At 40.4% G+C, this 14329-nt stretch overlaps 1 pseudogene; it reads left to right on the forward strand.

Moving 5' to 3' along the window:
- Window positions 1-1230: 1230 nt before the first annotated feature.
- On the forward strand, window positions 1231-12452 carry LOC115772732 (uncharacterized; annotated as a pseudogene).
- Window positions 12453-14329: the final 1877 nt, after the last annotated feature.

Below are 14329 nucleotides of genomic sequence, written 5' to 3' on the forward strand. Positions count from 1 at the left end.
GTTTGTTATTGTTTTGTATTCAGTTTTTGCATTTGGGTTATTGCTTTGCATTCTGTTTTCCTTGGTCCTGGTCGTCCTGTGTCTCTGTGTTCCTCTGTTTGTTTCCCCCATGATCTTGTCTTCCCTGTGTCCTGACCCCTTTTCACGTTTAGTCTCCCTTCGGGTGGTTTCCTTGTGTCCGGTGTTTAGTTTCCCTTCCCTTAGCCTTAGAGTCTAGTTTCTCCTTAGTCTCTCTTCTTTGTGTTGGGGTGTCTCTTGTGTCTGTTATTCCTTGTGTTCTGTTAAGTCTGCATGTGCGTCATGGTCAGCCACTTCCTGTTTTATTTTGACAGTCTTATGTTCCCTGTGCTTTGTGTTTAGTTTCACTTCCTCTGTTATTAGTTTCATTTGTGTCACCTGTTGTTCCCTGTTGTTTCCACTCTCCCTGATTTCCTTGTGTGTATTTAAGCCCTCAGGTTTTCTCTGTTTTTGGTTGCTGCGTCATCAGTGTTTCCCTCCTTAGCTTTTCTTTTGCCTCCTGCATTTGGGTCCACCCCTCCCTGCCACACATGACAAGATTGCAATACATACATGCAGACAGTTTGTCTTTTGTCCTGTCTCCAATTGTTAGATGGTAAACTGCACCATCATGGCACAGTTTACAACCCTTTTGACTTGAGGTGATTGTGCCACAAGTTATTTTTGCATGTCCAGGAAAGGCAGGCTGGAAATGTGTTAAAGCTTTCACAGATCAGAATAAATGATGATACTGTCATCCTGTCACCATAATGAAAAACCTGAATTACATTCTGTAATCCAAAAATGTTTCCTTGTTAGTCCACGGAGTGTGAAACTGATCTGAGAACCAGAGCAAAAACATCATGTGTCTACATGCTTCAAGTCCACCACTATAGGGCTGCTCCCTAAGAAAAACAACACAATCTATTTGAATGACTATTGTCCCATCGCACTCACTTCACTTGTAATGAAGTACCTTGAAGGGATGGTCATGTCCCATATTAAAGGATCCATTCCGGACACATTATATCCCCTGCAATTTGCATATCGTCAGACTCGTTCGACTGATGATGCTGTTAATGCACCCATCTCTACAGCCCTCTCACACCTTGAAAATAAGGTCACTTAAGTTCAAATGCTGTTTAGGAAAATAATCTCTCCTTAAATACAGAGAAGACTAAGGCGATGATTATTGACCCAAGGAAGAGAAGAGACCAGCATACCCCATTATTCATGAATGGGACTCAGGTGGAGAGGGTGAAGACCTTCAAATTCCTCTGCACTTACATCAGTGAAGATCTCACCTGGACCTACAACACAGTGCAGATTGTCAAGAAGGCTCAACAGAGACTCTTCTTCCTAAGGAAGCTGAGGAATTTTGGATTATCCCCCAAGCTCCTCAGCAACTTTTACAGATGCATCCTGACAAGAGAGCATCCTGACAAACTCCATCACAGTGTGGTATGGGAACTGCACTACTCAGGACAGGAAGAATCTACAGCGTGTCCACAAAGCGGGACAGTTCATCTGTGGAGTTGCCTTCCCATCACTACAGGACATTTATAATACCTGGGTAATAAAGAGAGCACCCAACATCATCAAGGACCACACCCACCCACAGCGCACGCTTTTCACACTCCTGCCATCTAGCAGACGTTACAGGAGTGTAAAAGCATGAACAACCAGAGTAAAAAGCAGTTTCTATCCACAGGCCATCAGGCTGCTGAACCACTGACTGATTAACAAACTGTGATTACTTGCCTTTTTATTGCATTTGCTTTATTATTTATTTTTTATATGCTTATTCTTTCATTTTATTTTAACTTAGTTATTTATTTCAATTGTGTGTAGGGTACTCACAAAGTAAGAATTTCATTGCTCAGCATAACCACTGTGTTTTGTGGTGTATATGACAATAAACTTATTGATCTTGATCTTGAATTCAATGTGTTGAAGGAAACAGTGGTGTGTGACACAAACACATAACACAAAATTGCTGAGAGATCAAGAGATCTCCCAGGAAAACGCCATGCTCATTTGTCAAGCATCAGAAACTATGAAGGCATCACGTAACTAGATAGGTGCAGAAGATAGGCACACACAGGGGAGCACAAGAAACACATGGAAGACAAAAGCTTGAGTAAAGTAATGTTTGTGATGAAAAACGTTTCTTGTACTGGAGGTGGGTTGCCAAATGTTGACTGGTTTTAACATTTGGACACCAAAAGTTCTGGTTGAAGCCAAGTCAAAGTGCAGTCTTCTCAAAATAAGAACTACAAACTGGGTTAAAGCTCTAACTTCCTGCAGTCAGTTAAAAAAGAATTGTTATTTTTGAAAAACTGTCTTGGATTTTGACATACTGAATCAAATCTGACACAAAAGACATCAATTTCTTTGGCTCTTTGAGTGAAGCAAAAGCAAGTCGTGAACACAACACTGACGTGTCGTCTTTTAGGCTGATATGACAGCCGTAACAGTTTACAACTAGGATAGCTGGTCTGACAAGTGCTCTTCAGTGGGGCTGCAAAAAGTACAAACAACAAAATCCAGGAAGTCTTGCTAAATATTCTGAGTACAAATGCAGAAAACAACAAAGGTCCTGTACCTTCATGTGAAATGATATTTTAAGCTTGTAGGAACAGATTTTTAGGATTGTTTACCATTTTCCTTAACCCTTGTGTGGTGGTCGTGTTATTGTGACTCAGCCAATGTTTGCGAGTCTGATAGACCCACCATGTTATTTTTTTTTAAATAGATGTACCCATGATTTTTATGCCAAATCCAAGCAATAGAAACCACTTATATGGTTAGTATAATATGTACATTTATATATAAAAATGCTATTTACTTTTTCATTATGAACCAAAATTCAATCATAACCAAGATAAGTTTGGAAAAAAATCATGTTTATCTTGGCTAAACATAAATGAAGCCAGTATGCAGATCACTACTCATATTTGCTCCTTTGAACTGAATTAATAATTGAACAGATCCAGTCTGTGCAACACCTCAGCCCCGCTGAACAAATAGTCTGTTCTTAATAGCCTATACAACACATGATGTTTTGCCATCTGTGTTGAATTTGTATTTCTTGCACTTGATGCACTTGTTACATTATGTGCTGTGTCTTCTCATGTCTTGGGTCCGCACACATTGCAGATCCTCTTTTGTTTGGAACTGAACCTAGAACAGAATTTATGTCAGGGAACATCTCTTTATATGGATGATTTTCTAGGTGGCATCTCAGATGAAAATCTGATTTGAAGTCCTGCACAAGAGTAACCCCCATTTATGTCGGCCCTGGTTGCATTATATTGTATCCACGCAGGGTAGCACATTCCTCGAGTAAGAATTCAATTCAGTTCATTTCAATTTTATTTATATAGCAGCAAATCACAACAAACAGTCGCCTTAAGGCACTTTGTATTGTAGGTAAAGACCCTACAATAATACAGAGAAAACCCAGCAGTCAAAATGACCCCCTATGTGCTAGCATTTGGTGACAGTGGGACGGAAAAACTCCCTTTTAACAGGAAGAAACTTCTGGCAGAACCAGGCTCAGGGAGGGGCAGTCATCTGCTGCGACTGGTTGGGGTTGAGGGGAGAGAGACAGGACAAAAGACATGCTGTGGAAGAGAGCTAGAAATTAATAATAATTAATGATTAAATACAGAGTGAAGTATAAACAGAGTAAATAAGGCGAATAAAAAGAAACGGTGCATCATGGGACCCCCCCCCCCAGCAGCCTAGGACTATAGCAGCATAACTAAGGGATGGTTCAGGGTCACCTGATCCAGTCCTAACTATTGATCAAAAAGGAAAGTTTTAAGCCTAATCTTAAAAATAGAGAGGGTGGCTGTCTCCCAAATCCAAGCTGGGAGCTGGTTCCACAGAAGAGGCGCCTGAAAGCTGAAGGCTCTGCCTCCCATTCTACTCTTAAGTATCCTAGGAACCACAAGTAAGCCAGCAGTCTGAGAGCAAAGTGCTCTGTTGGGGTGATGGGGACTATGAGGTATTTGAGATAAGATGGGGCTTGAAGAAGGCCATCCAGTCTCACCATTTTTTACCATCTACATTTCTCCTTTTAGCTCGAGTCCTCAACATAGGACCCTGGGTTTGGATCTGCCATGTCCTGTGTGTCATTCTATCTCATATTCTCCCTGTCTGCTGTCTGCACTGTCCAGTCCAATAAAAAATCCTCACGTTCTGAAAATTCTTCCCCTCCATCATTTTATAAATCCTCTCTCTCTGTTTAAACCAGTGAGGTTCTCTGAGCAGAGAATCTCTTTGCCATACTAACTGGTAAGGAACCACATCATGCATCTGTAACTGATTCTGATTCTTTGTGGCTGATGAACAGTATATACTCATATACTATATACATAACATTTAATCAAGAGCTGCATCAAGAGTCCCACTAACCCTAACCCTACGAGTAGTGTGGTGTCATATGTTTATAAGACCTGACCTGTATTATAAATTCACTGCTTTGTGTTAATGATATTAAAAACCTGCAACTTGAGCACGTGTTAAGCATGTCAGTAATTTCACTCACAGCCCCGTGCTTACATTTTTTTTCTAACACTGACCTATTTCAGAAGCCCTTTTTCTACAATGTTTTGTGACAAAGAGGTGGCTTTCACTCTGATTTTATCAGGCTCACAGACAAAGCTAAAAGATGCCTTATTCACTGAAATGACCCATTTTTTTATCATTACCATGTGGCTGTGTCATAATGAAAGAACAACCAAAGCAGAAGAGAGTGGGCAATTTTATCTCTGTTGCCCTATGTCACTTAGGATAGGCTCCAGTCCCACCCCCCACCCCCCCGCCGCAACCCTGAACAGGATAAGTGGAAGAGAATGAATGGATGGATGGAAAAACAAAGTAGGAGACTACTCCTAATAACACCAATTAGATTACTTAATAAGTTAGGTTACCTGGGTTATTTATTAAGCTCCTTATTTATTTAACTTTTTACATTATTAAGCTATTTTTACTCCACTTCCCATGGGTCATACCAAAAATTTTTTTTTAAATTATTAATTTCTGTCTGTTGCCAATAAATAAATAAATATAAATAAATAAATGCCAGTATTTAAACTGTTCTAAACTGTTGGGCTATAATCAAATGAATATTCGTGAATGATATCAGGTCATTTTGAGCGATTAAGAATATTCCTGGTACAGGGTGCGGTCAGCTTTTGGCAGCGTGGCTTTTATATGTACTTTATCAGGTAAAAAGTCTCTTTTTGCATTAAAAATTACTTTTTGCCTGTTTACCAACATAAGCAAAGATATTAGACGTAAAAAGGCGCTCACACAGAAACATCTGTGGTCGTTTTTTTGGCACGACTCCGGAACTGTGCACAAGAAATCACTCACGGTTGCAGTGGAAGGAAACATAAATGGATACCCACCAGTGTTATCTAGATCATCATAGTGTGCTGTTCATCCGTGCTTAAAGTATGGAAAATAATTTGAATTGATTTGCTTTAAGTATCGATAGAAGAGCAACCTCACTTTTTTAAATGTATTTATTTTTAATGGAGAATTTCATCATTTCTGTCATTACTGGATACAGATGTGTAATGAGATTTAGAGAAAACTGATTTAATGTTCCCCGGTTTAACAATTTCTAATCTGACCTAATGTCAGGTTCACTGATGAATGGCTCTCTTACAGCCATGGCAGAGATGTTTTATTGAGTTACTGTTCAGTTCAGTAATAGTTTAACAATTAACTGAAAAAATATAGGCCAGCTTTCCAAGTCTTTAATGAATGTAAAAAAATGATCAGTAAAGGCAAACACGTTATAAGAAATGTCTCAGCTTTAAAAGATTTTAAATATTTCAGTACATTTTTGGGAACATAAGCCATTTTGAATAAAGAACGCAGATCGTGTTGGGAAAAAATTAAGCCATCATGAATGGATCCCGACGGGATGAGCTGGGAAATGACTGGAGCCAAAACCTCATCTGGGCCTTATCCAGTCTGAATCCATGATCCTGCTCTATTTTGGATCCATCCTGCTGTGCAAGTGGACTCAGACACGTTTTGCTGATCTGTTACATTTTTCCATCAGTGACCTTTTACTGCATGACAAATGATTGCTCAGTGATCAGTGTGTTCTGCCTCTAAAGCTTTATACAGATAAGTTTGAGTTAAACAGTGATGCTGCAGTAACGTACAGCAAATGTTTCAGAGGAACTGACAGTCTGACGGCTGCATTACTGTGCACAGAGTCACAGAGTTAGAAAGATGGAGACTATAGATTTCATTCTGAGCTGATTATAAATCCGTGACGCTGTCTCCATCCTTGTAATAAGTGAACGACTAAAAGCGCGACGAACTAATGTCTGACTAGAATTTCATTGCTTGTTTTTTTTTTTTTTAAGATAAATCTTAAATACTCCAGGTATGTTAGGGTTCAGGCATCAAACTTCATGTGTTTGAGTGTTTACAGCTACCAATGCTTGTAACGCTGTTACTGTGATTACAGTTATATCTACATGTTTTATCTACATGTCAGATCCTGACATGTATTGCTGTAGTGATTGCTCTCTTCTTTCTCTGTAACAGTGATTCTGCCTTCTACTACAGGCTGAGAACTGATTTAATCTGTGTTGGCTCGATGGATACATCAAAAGTTTCCAAAAAGAAGTTGGTTCTCCTCTTCATCTTTATTCTCATCTTCATTCTTGTCATTAATGTGAAAATGCACCTCACATAAAAGTACATCACAAAACCACGCAGGCCCCCGATTGCTTGTCCTTTCAGGAAAGCCAAGCAGACCATCACCCGACTCAGCAATACCAAGCACTTGTTGGTGTCAGCCTACATGGACCAGAGACTGGAGGATTTGGATATACATATGATTGGCATATTTAGAAGAGACTGCATCCAACCTCTTCATTGCTTTTTCTGCTGCAAAGATTATTTAAGTAAAACAACTCCAACTTACAACATTCAGATAACTTTGGTTTTCCCTTCGTCACTACGGATGTCATGTGTCAGATTCCTCAGACCTGCAATGCTACACGTCACACTCTTGACCAAACCAGAAAACGAGACTGCATTTGACTACACCTGGCTCCCTATAAGAAACAAAAAGACAGATGGACAGGACAAAGAAAAGATTCAGTTTGACTTCACGGTCTGCATCTCCAACCTGTTTGGTGACTACAACAATATGCTTCGGTTTGCACAGACTCTGGAGATGTACAGGTGAGTACAGCAACACCACAATGAGCTACAGTGTCAAAAAATAAGCAATATTCATTTCTCTTGACACAGCATGAAACATGGTAAAGAACAGTTTACCATGCAATGAAGGGGCCCTTGCGAAGGGCTGAGGTTTGATTAACTAAAATAGTAGCTCACTTCAGCATTGGTGGAACTCACCAAGAACATCTTGCGTTTGGTTGATGGATGTGCTAACAGAAAAAGTGAACTGGAGAGTTTATCATCATGTTTATCATCATATTTATGTATTAATGGTACTCTCATCTTCTGTGTCAAACTTTAATCAGTGAATAAGAGCATGTTGATTCAGACCCATAGCCGTATTGAAACACAGCAAACACCTCTCTAGACTGTGTTCCCTCTATACAGTCTATTTTTTTTATATTATTTTACTGTGCATTTGTTTGTGTATTGATCAGTCTCCTAGCTGCAAGTTATTGTGAAAAGTAGACTGAAGTTGAAATGTATAGAGACAAAAATGAGCAACTGTTTGCTTAAAAAAAAAAAAAGTTATATAAATGAATGAAATCAATTTTGTTTGCTGACATTGATGAAATAATTTATCTTTTGCTTCATTTTGCTCCAGGTTGCGGGTGTGAGCAGAGTGGTGATCTGTAACACCAGCTGCGGTCCAGACCTTGACTGTTTGTTACAGAGTTACAGTCAGGAGGGCTTTGTGGAAATTGTTCCTTGGCCCATTGGCAAGCATCTAATTCCATCCCATGGCTGGCACGACTCACACTTTGGAGGGGATCTGCACTACTTTGGCCAGCAGACCATACTTAATGAGTGCATTTACAGATCAATGGAGCGTTCACGCTATGTCCTGTTGAATGACATTGATGAGATTATAATGCCATACCAACACAATGACCTGATGTCTCTGATGAACATGCTCCAAAAACAGCATCCAAATGTAAGCTATTCTTGCAATGAATTTGAGAAATATTACAATTATATCAAAACCGCAGTATCTTAAGGATAAGTATTTGTATTTGACAATTTTTTTTTTTTTTATGATCCCATTTGAAAGCAGGGGTCTTTCTTATTGAGAATCATATCTTCCCCAAGAAACATTCTGAGGCAAGTGGAAGGTTTCACCTGCCTCAGTGGAATAGGATCCCAGGAGTTAAGTCTGGCTCCTTGGAAACAGAGTATGAAGAATTGATGGGTGGACTGTTGCACAGCACCGTGTAGAGACAGAGGGATCTTTTGGTGACTATGTTTGGGTGTATATTTGTTTTAAAATGTGGAGGCCCTTATGGCAATATATAAAAAATATGTTTTTTTTATTTATATATTGTTATGGAAATCTGAAAAAAAAAAAGATCTGCACATAGAGGTTGTCTTTATGAAGGTTTAATTTACCTCTCTAAAGTGGTCAAACAGCAGAAGCCATCTGCATGGTATTTGACAAAGAATAACAAGCGTAGAATCATTGATAGGAACCAGTTATCTACCCGCCATGGTCACAGATTATAATCTGAACATTCCATGCAAAGGATAACATGTACAGATCTTGTAATAGAGTATTATATACTGTAAAAACAAAACATGATACTATGGAGCCTTCCAATCAATCAGGTCAGCTTAACACAGAGAACAGCAGAATCTTAACATTTCCATCACGATACACAAGTCTTCTTAAACTTATGTATGGAATTAGGCTTCCTCTTTCTGAGTGGTATTGTCCATGACATGGTGAGCCACATCTCTAATGGGAACTCTGTCATGGATAAGGTTATGCATGTCCCTCTTTGACTAGTCAAAATCTCTGCTGTGAGCACCAGGGTGGCTCAGCAGTTGAGCAGGCGACCACAAATGCCGAGTGGCGGTGGTTCGAATCCCAACCTAGTTGCTGTTTACTGCGTGTCTTCCCCCATCTCTCTTCCTGCTTTCCTGTCTCTCCCCACTGCAAAACACTATCACATAAAGCCAAAAAAGCTCTCTTGCATTACCAACCTTACACCTGAGCTGAGGTCTAGTCTGCAGTATGCAAAACCTGAGACAGAGTAAACATGTTTCCTGTTATGCAATGAAATCATCACTGCCTACTTGAAAGAGCATATTAACAGTTGTTTGCATATCACTTCCAGGTTGCATATTTACCTGTGAAAGTGTCCAAAAATATAATCCCTGCTCAAGGCAAAAATGGTCTCCTTCATTAATAATCCACCAAGGCACCACCTTGCCTCATTTTGCATACCGCAGCTGTGGCCACACCAAGGCAAATTAGGATCAGACCTCACCCCAGTTAATCTTTTACCCATGATAGTGGCTGAGATTACTTCAAGAATATGACATCCTTTGAACTCTTTTGTTGGCACTTACTGAAGGGAAAAAAAACTCAGCCCTATCAAATTTAACTCTTAATAGTCCTTATCAACCTATCACAGTAGTGTGTAGTTCTTCTCCAAGGACAGGCTTCCTCATTTCTTAAATTTCACCCGGATCCAAACAAGAACACTGGTCAGAAAACATCATTCATAACTGGATAAGTTATGAATGGACAGAATTTTGCTTTGGTCACAGAAAGCCTTAAAAACACTGGACTATCTCTCCAGCAGGAATATATAAGAAGATAAGATGTATTTAATATTATGGGCTAAATGTTCATTTTTCTTTAAAATTCAATCTTTCTTATGGAGGGATTTCATGGTTCTAGTTCATATAACCTGACACTATACAGCAAGTACACATTGGGTTGAAGTAATATGCACATTTTGCAGTTTATCTTCGGGACATCTTTGAGCACAGCAGACATCTGCCATCCCATTGTTAAGGAGCCTCCGTGCTTTTCCTTAGTCCTTTACTTGGCATTATGAACGTTTTCCATCCCAGAAAAGGAAAAAGGAAGTAGGTGGTCATTTTTACTGACTATTCAACAGTAACAAAAAATTATTTATTTTTCAGACAACTTTTTACTTTTACTCCCTACATTTTTACACAAATATCTGTACTTTCTACTCCTTACATTTTCAAAACAGGCTCGTTAATTTAGGTTTAACTCATCATTTTATTTCCTATCACTCCGCGCCTTCAAACAGCAAACTGATCTGAGCCCAAATGGATGGAACAATAACACATAAAAGACAATCCTATTGGTGTATACACCACAGGGAGTATCACATACAAAGAGATGAAATATTTAAGAAAAAATATAATTTATGTATTATTTATAGCGCTATACTCAGGGATTAAGTGTGCTGGGATGATCCAGAACAATGTTTGTGATGCAGATGTCCATAAGTTGTAGCTGCGGTACTTCAGCATCTAGTTTGCACTACAGAAGCGGAGTTAGCATAAAGGCGGGCTCCTCTCTCTGGGTGCCCATGCTGCCTAGGTGTGATCGGGTTGTGCTCTCTGGCCTCTGTTGGGTCTTGGCGAGGGCCCCAGGCACTGGTGGAGACCTTCCTGCATGTTTTTGCCTTGACATACAGGTGTCCTCTACGTCTTGGCCTTTGATGTAGGTTGTCGCCAACGTGGGGTCTCTGAGCTCTGGCCAGTTGGGTTCTTATCGCGGTCCTATGACCACATCACCACCTGTGTTGTGATGTTTAGACTCTGATGATTCTGGTGACTTTGTTGAGACTGGGGGTGCTGTCAAAATCACCACACTGTCTGGTTTGGTTTCTGCTAGTCTCTTTATCCTTGTTTAGGTGTCTGGATGCTGGGTTTCACTTGCTGCTGACTTTCTAAAAAATTCTCTCTCATAATGAGTCAAGTTCACTTTTGATTTGGGAAAGATCACATGCATGTCCTCACGTCTGCACAGATACACAGAGAAAAAGGGGGGGGGGGGGGGGGGGGGGGGGGGGGGTGTTAATGATGTATCAAAAGAATACCAGGTGACAGGGATCTCAACCTGTAGCTGATTGCACATTACCCATTAAAAAATAATAATAATAAAATAACAATAGTAGACTTAATAAAAACATCAGGGCAAGAGTCATGGTATTTTTTTATAATGTCAGCAGCTCTATCTGGTGGCAGATGGCTGCGTAACATTTAGGACAACTATCTATGGCACTGGGCACATCCCTAGTATTTACAGTACTGGTCTGTGTTGGACTGCACAGTGGTGTTCATGGTCAGAGTTAGGTTACGTCAAGTGTAGCAGACATGAATCTGAATTTAAGCTAATGATGTTTAGATTCATTCACTCAAATAAAACTTCATACCAACTGTATACCATCAGTGTAAAGACAGTATAAACTGTATACTGTCAGTCTAGGGAATGAAATCTGCCAAGGAAAAATCTACTGGAGCTCACAATAGAAATTACTGTGAGCTGTGACTACACTACAACTGATTGGAGAGCAGCATGTTGATTCAGAGTCATAGCTGTATTGAAACACAGCAAACACCACTCTAGACTGTGTTCCTTTTACCCTGGAAACACCACAGACTTCTCTTTGAAGTTTTATTATTATTTTATTGTGTTTTTATGTTTGTGTATTGATCAGTCACCTAGCTGCAAGCTATTGAGAAAAGTACCGTGCATGGAAACAAAAAATGAGCAGCTGCTCACTAAAAAAATAGCTATATATACTAATTTGATCCTAACTTGATGCTGACATCAATTAAGTAATTCATCTTTTGCTTCATTTTACTCCAGGTGGCTGGGTGTGAGCACAGTGGTGATCTGTAACACCAGCTGCAGTCCAGAGCTTGACCGCTTGTTGCAGGGTTACAGTCAGGAGGGCTTTGTGGAAATTGTTCCTTTGGCCCACTGACAAGCGTCTGAATCCATCTGGTAGCTGCCTTTTCTCACTTTACTTTGGCCAGCTGACCACATTTAATGAGTGCATTTACAGATCAATGGAGCATTCACGCTACGACCTGTTGAATGACATTGCTGAGATTATAATGCCATACCAGCACAATGACCTGATGAACATGCTCCAAAAACAGCGTCCAAATGTAAGCTATTCTTGTAATGAATATGAGAAATATTACAATTACAGTTGCATCAAAACCACGGTATCTAAAAGGATAAGTATTTACATTTGACTATTTTTATCTGATTTAAAGGGAGGGTGTTCCTTGAGAATCATATCTTCCCCAAGAAACACTTTGAGCCACGTGGAAGGTTTCACCTGCTTCAGTGGAATGGGGTCCCAGGAGTTAATATTCTGGAGCACATCTACAGGGAGGACCCAGACAGAACCAAATACCATCCACACAAGATGATAGTTCAGCCAGGGTAGGCTGAATTAGTCAGACTGAAGATTTACTTTGTTTAGGACACAGTTCTTAGTTAGTACTTTAGTTATTACATGTAAAACATGGTTCCCATAAAGTTATTGTTTAAAAAACCTTCAGGGAACATTCAGCAAAGACACATAATTGGTGAGTCACTCCATAACATGCTCAGGTGGTTGTTCCACTATAAGCCATGGATAGAACTTGCTCTTTAATGCTGTGAATATGGCACATAGAATAAAATGGCAAATACTAATAACAGGTAGGGCATCTTCTCTTTCTGATTCATCTAATATGCAGCACTGTTTCTGCACAGTGGAGAGATTACCAGATTTCTGGTTACAACAGAAGATTTGAGGTTACATTAGGAAATATAACCACACAGCATGTTTTGACAAGTGTGTATGTGTGTGTGTGTGTGTGTGTGGGGGGGGGGGGGGGGGGGGGGGGCGCATAATAAAACCTCTGCTGCATTCATTAGGCCTGTCTCTCTGACAATGTTAAAGAAGTAAACTGTCCTGCAATGATATAATGTTCTTTAAATAAACCATTCATGTGACCACATATCTACACTGCTACAAAAAAAAATGAAAGGAACACTTTTTAATCAGAGTATAGCATCAACTCAATTAAACTTCTGGGATATTGACCTGGTCAGTAAGTAGCAGAGGGGTTGTTAATCTGTTTCAGCTGCTTTGGTGTTAATGAAATTAATAACAGGTGCACTAGAGGGGCAACAATGAGACAACCCCCAAAACAGGTTTTACAGGTGGAGGGCACTGACAGTTTTCCAACAGTTTTTTTCACTAGTTTTACATTTGGCTAGGGTCAGTGTCACTACCAGTAGCATAAGATGATACCTGGACCGGACAGAGGTTGCACAGGTAGTCCAACTCCTCCAAGATGGCACAACAATACATGTCATTGCCAGAAGGCTTGTCTGTGTCTCCTAGCACAGTCTCAAGAGCATGGAGGAGATTCCAGCAGACAGGCAGTTATTCTAGGAGAGCTGGACAGGACTGCAGATGGTCCTTAACCCATCAGCAGGACCAGTATCTGCTCCTTTGTCCAAGGAGGAACAGGATGAGCACTGCCACAGCCCTAAAAATATCTCCGGCATTGGTTTAAATGTCTGACCAAAAAATTAGAAACAGACTTTATGAGGGTGGCCTGAGGGTCAGACGTCCTCTAGTGGGCCTCACCACCCAGCACTGTGGGGCCCAATTGGAATTTGCCAGACTCAGCTGTGCTTTTCACAGATGAGAGCAGGTTCACCCAAAGCACTTGTGACTGATGAAAAGATCTGGAGAAGCTGTGGAGAATGTGATGCTGCCTATAACATCGTTCAGCATGACCAGTTTGGTGGTGAGTCAGTGATGGTCTGGGGAGGCATATCCATGGAGGGATGCACAGACTTCTACAGGCTAGGCAACGGCACCCTGACTGCCATTAGGTATCGTGATGAAATCCTTAGACCCATTGTCAGACCCTATGCTGGTGCAGTGGGTCTTGGGCTCCTCCTGGTCAATGGCAATGGCGAGGCTCATGTGGCAAGAGTATGCAGTAAGTTCCTGAAGATGGAGGAATTGATACTATTGACTGGCCCCCAAGCTCACCTGACCTAAATCCAGTAGAACACCTCTGGCACGTTATGTTTGGGTCCATCCAACACCTCAGACTGTCCAGGAGCTCAGTGATGCCCTGGTCTAGATCTGGGAGATCCCCAGTACACTGTCATCTCATTATGAGCATGCCCCAACATTGTCAGGCTTACATAAAAGTACGTGGGGGGGCATACAAACTAGAGATTACCCTTTTGAGTTGCTGTAATGAATTTTCAGCAGAATGGACTAGCCTGCTGCATTATTTTTTCACTTTGATT

The sequence above is a fragment of the Archocentrus centrarchus genome, chromosome 22 (assembly GCF_007364275.1).
Source record: "Archocentrus centrarchus isolate MPI-CPG fArcCen1 chromosome 22, fArcCen1, whole genome shotgun sequence".
Classification (NCBI taxonomy): Eukaryota; Metazoa; Chordata; class Actinopteri; order Cichliformes; family Cichlidae; genus Archocentrus; species Archocentrus centrarchus.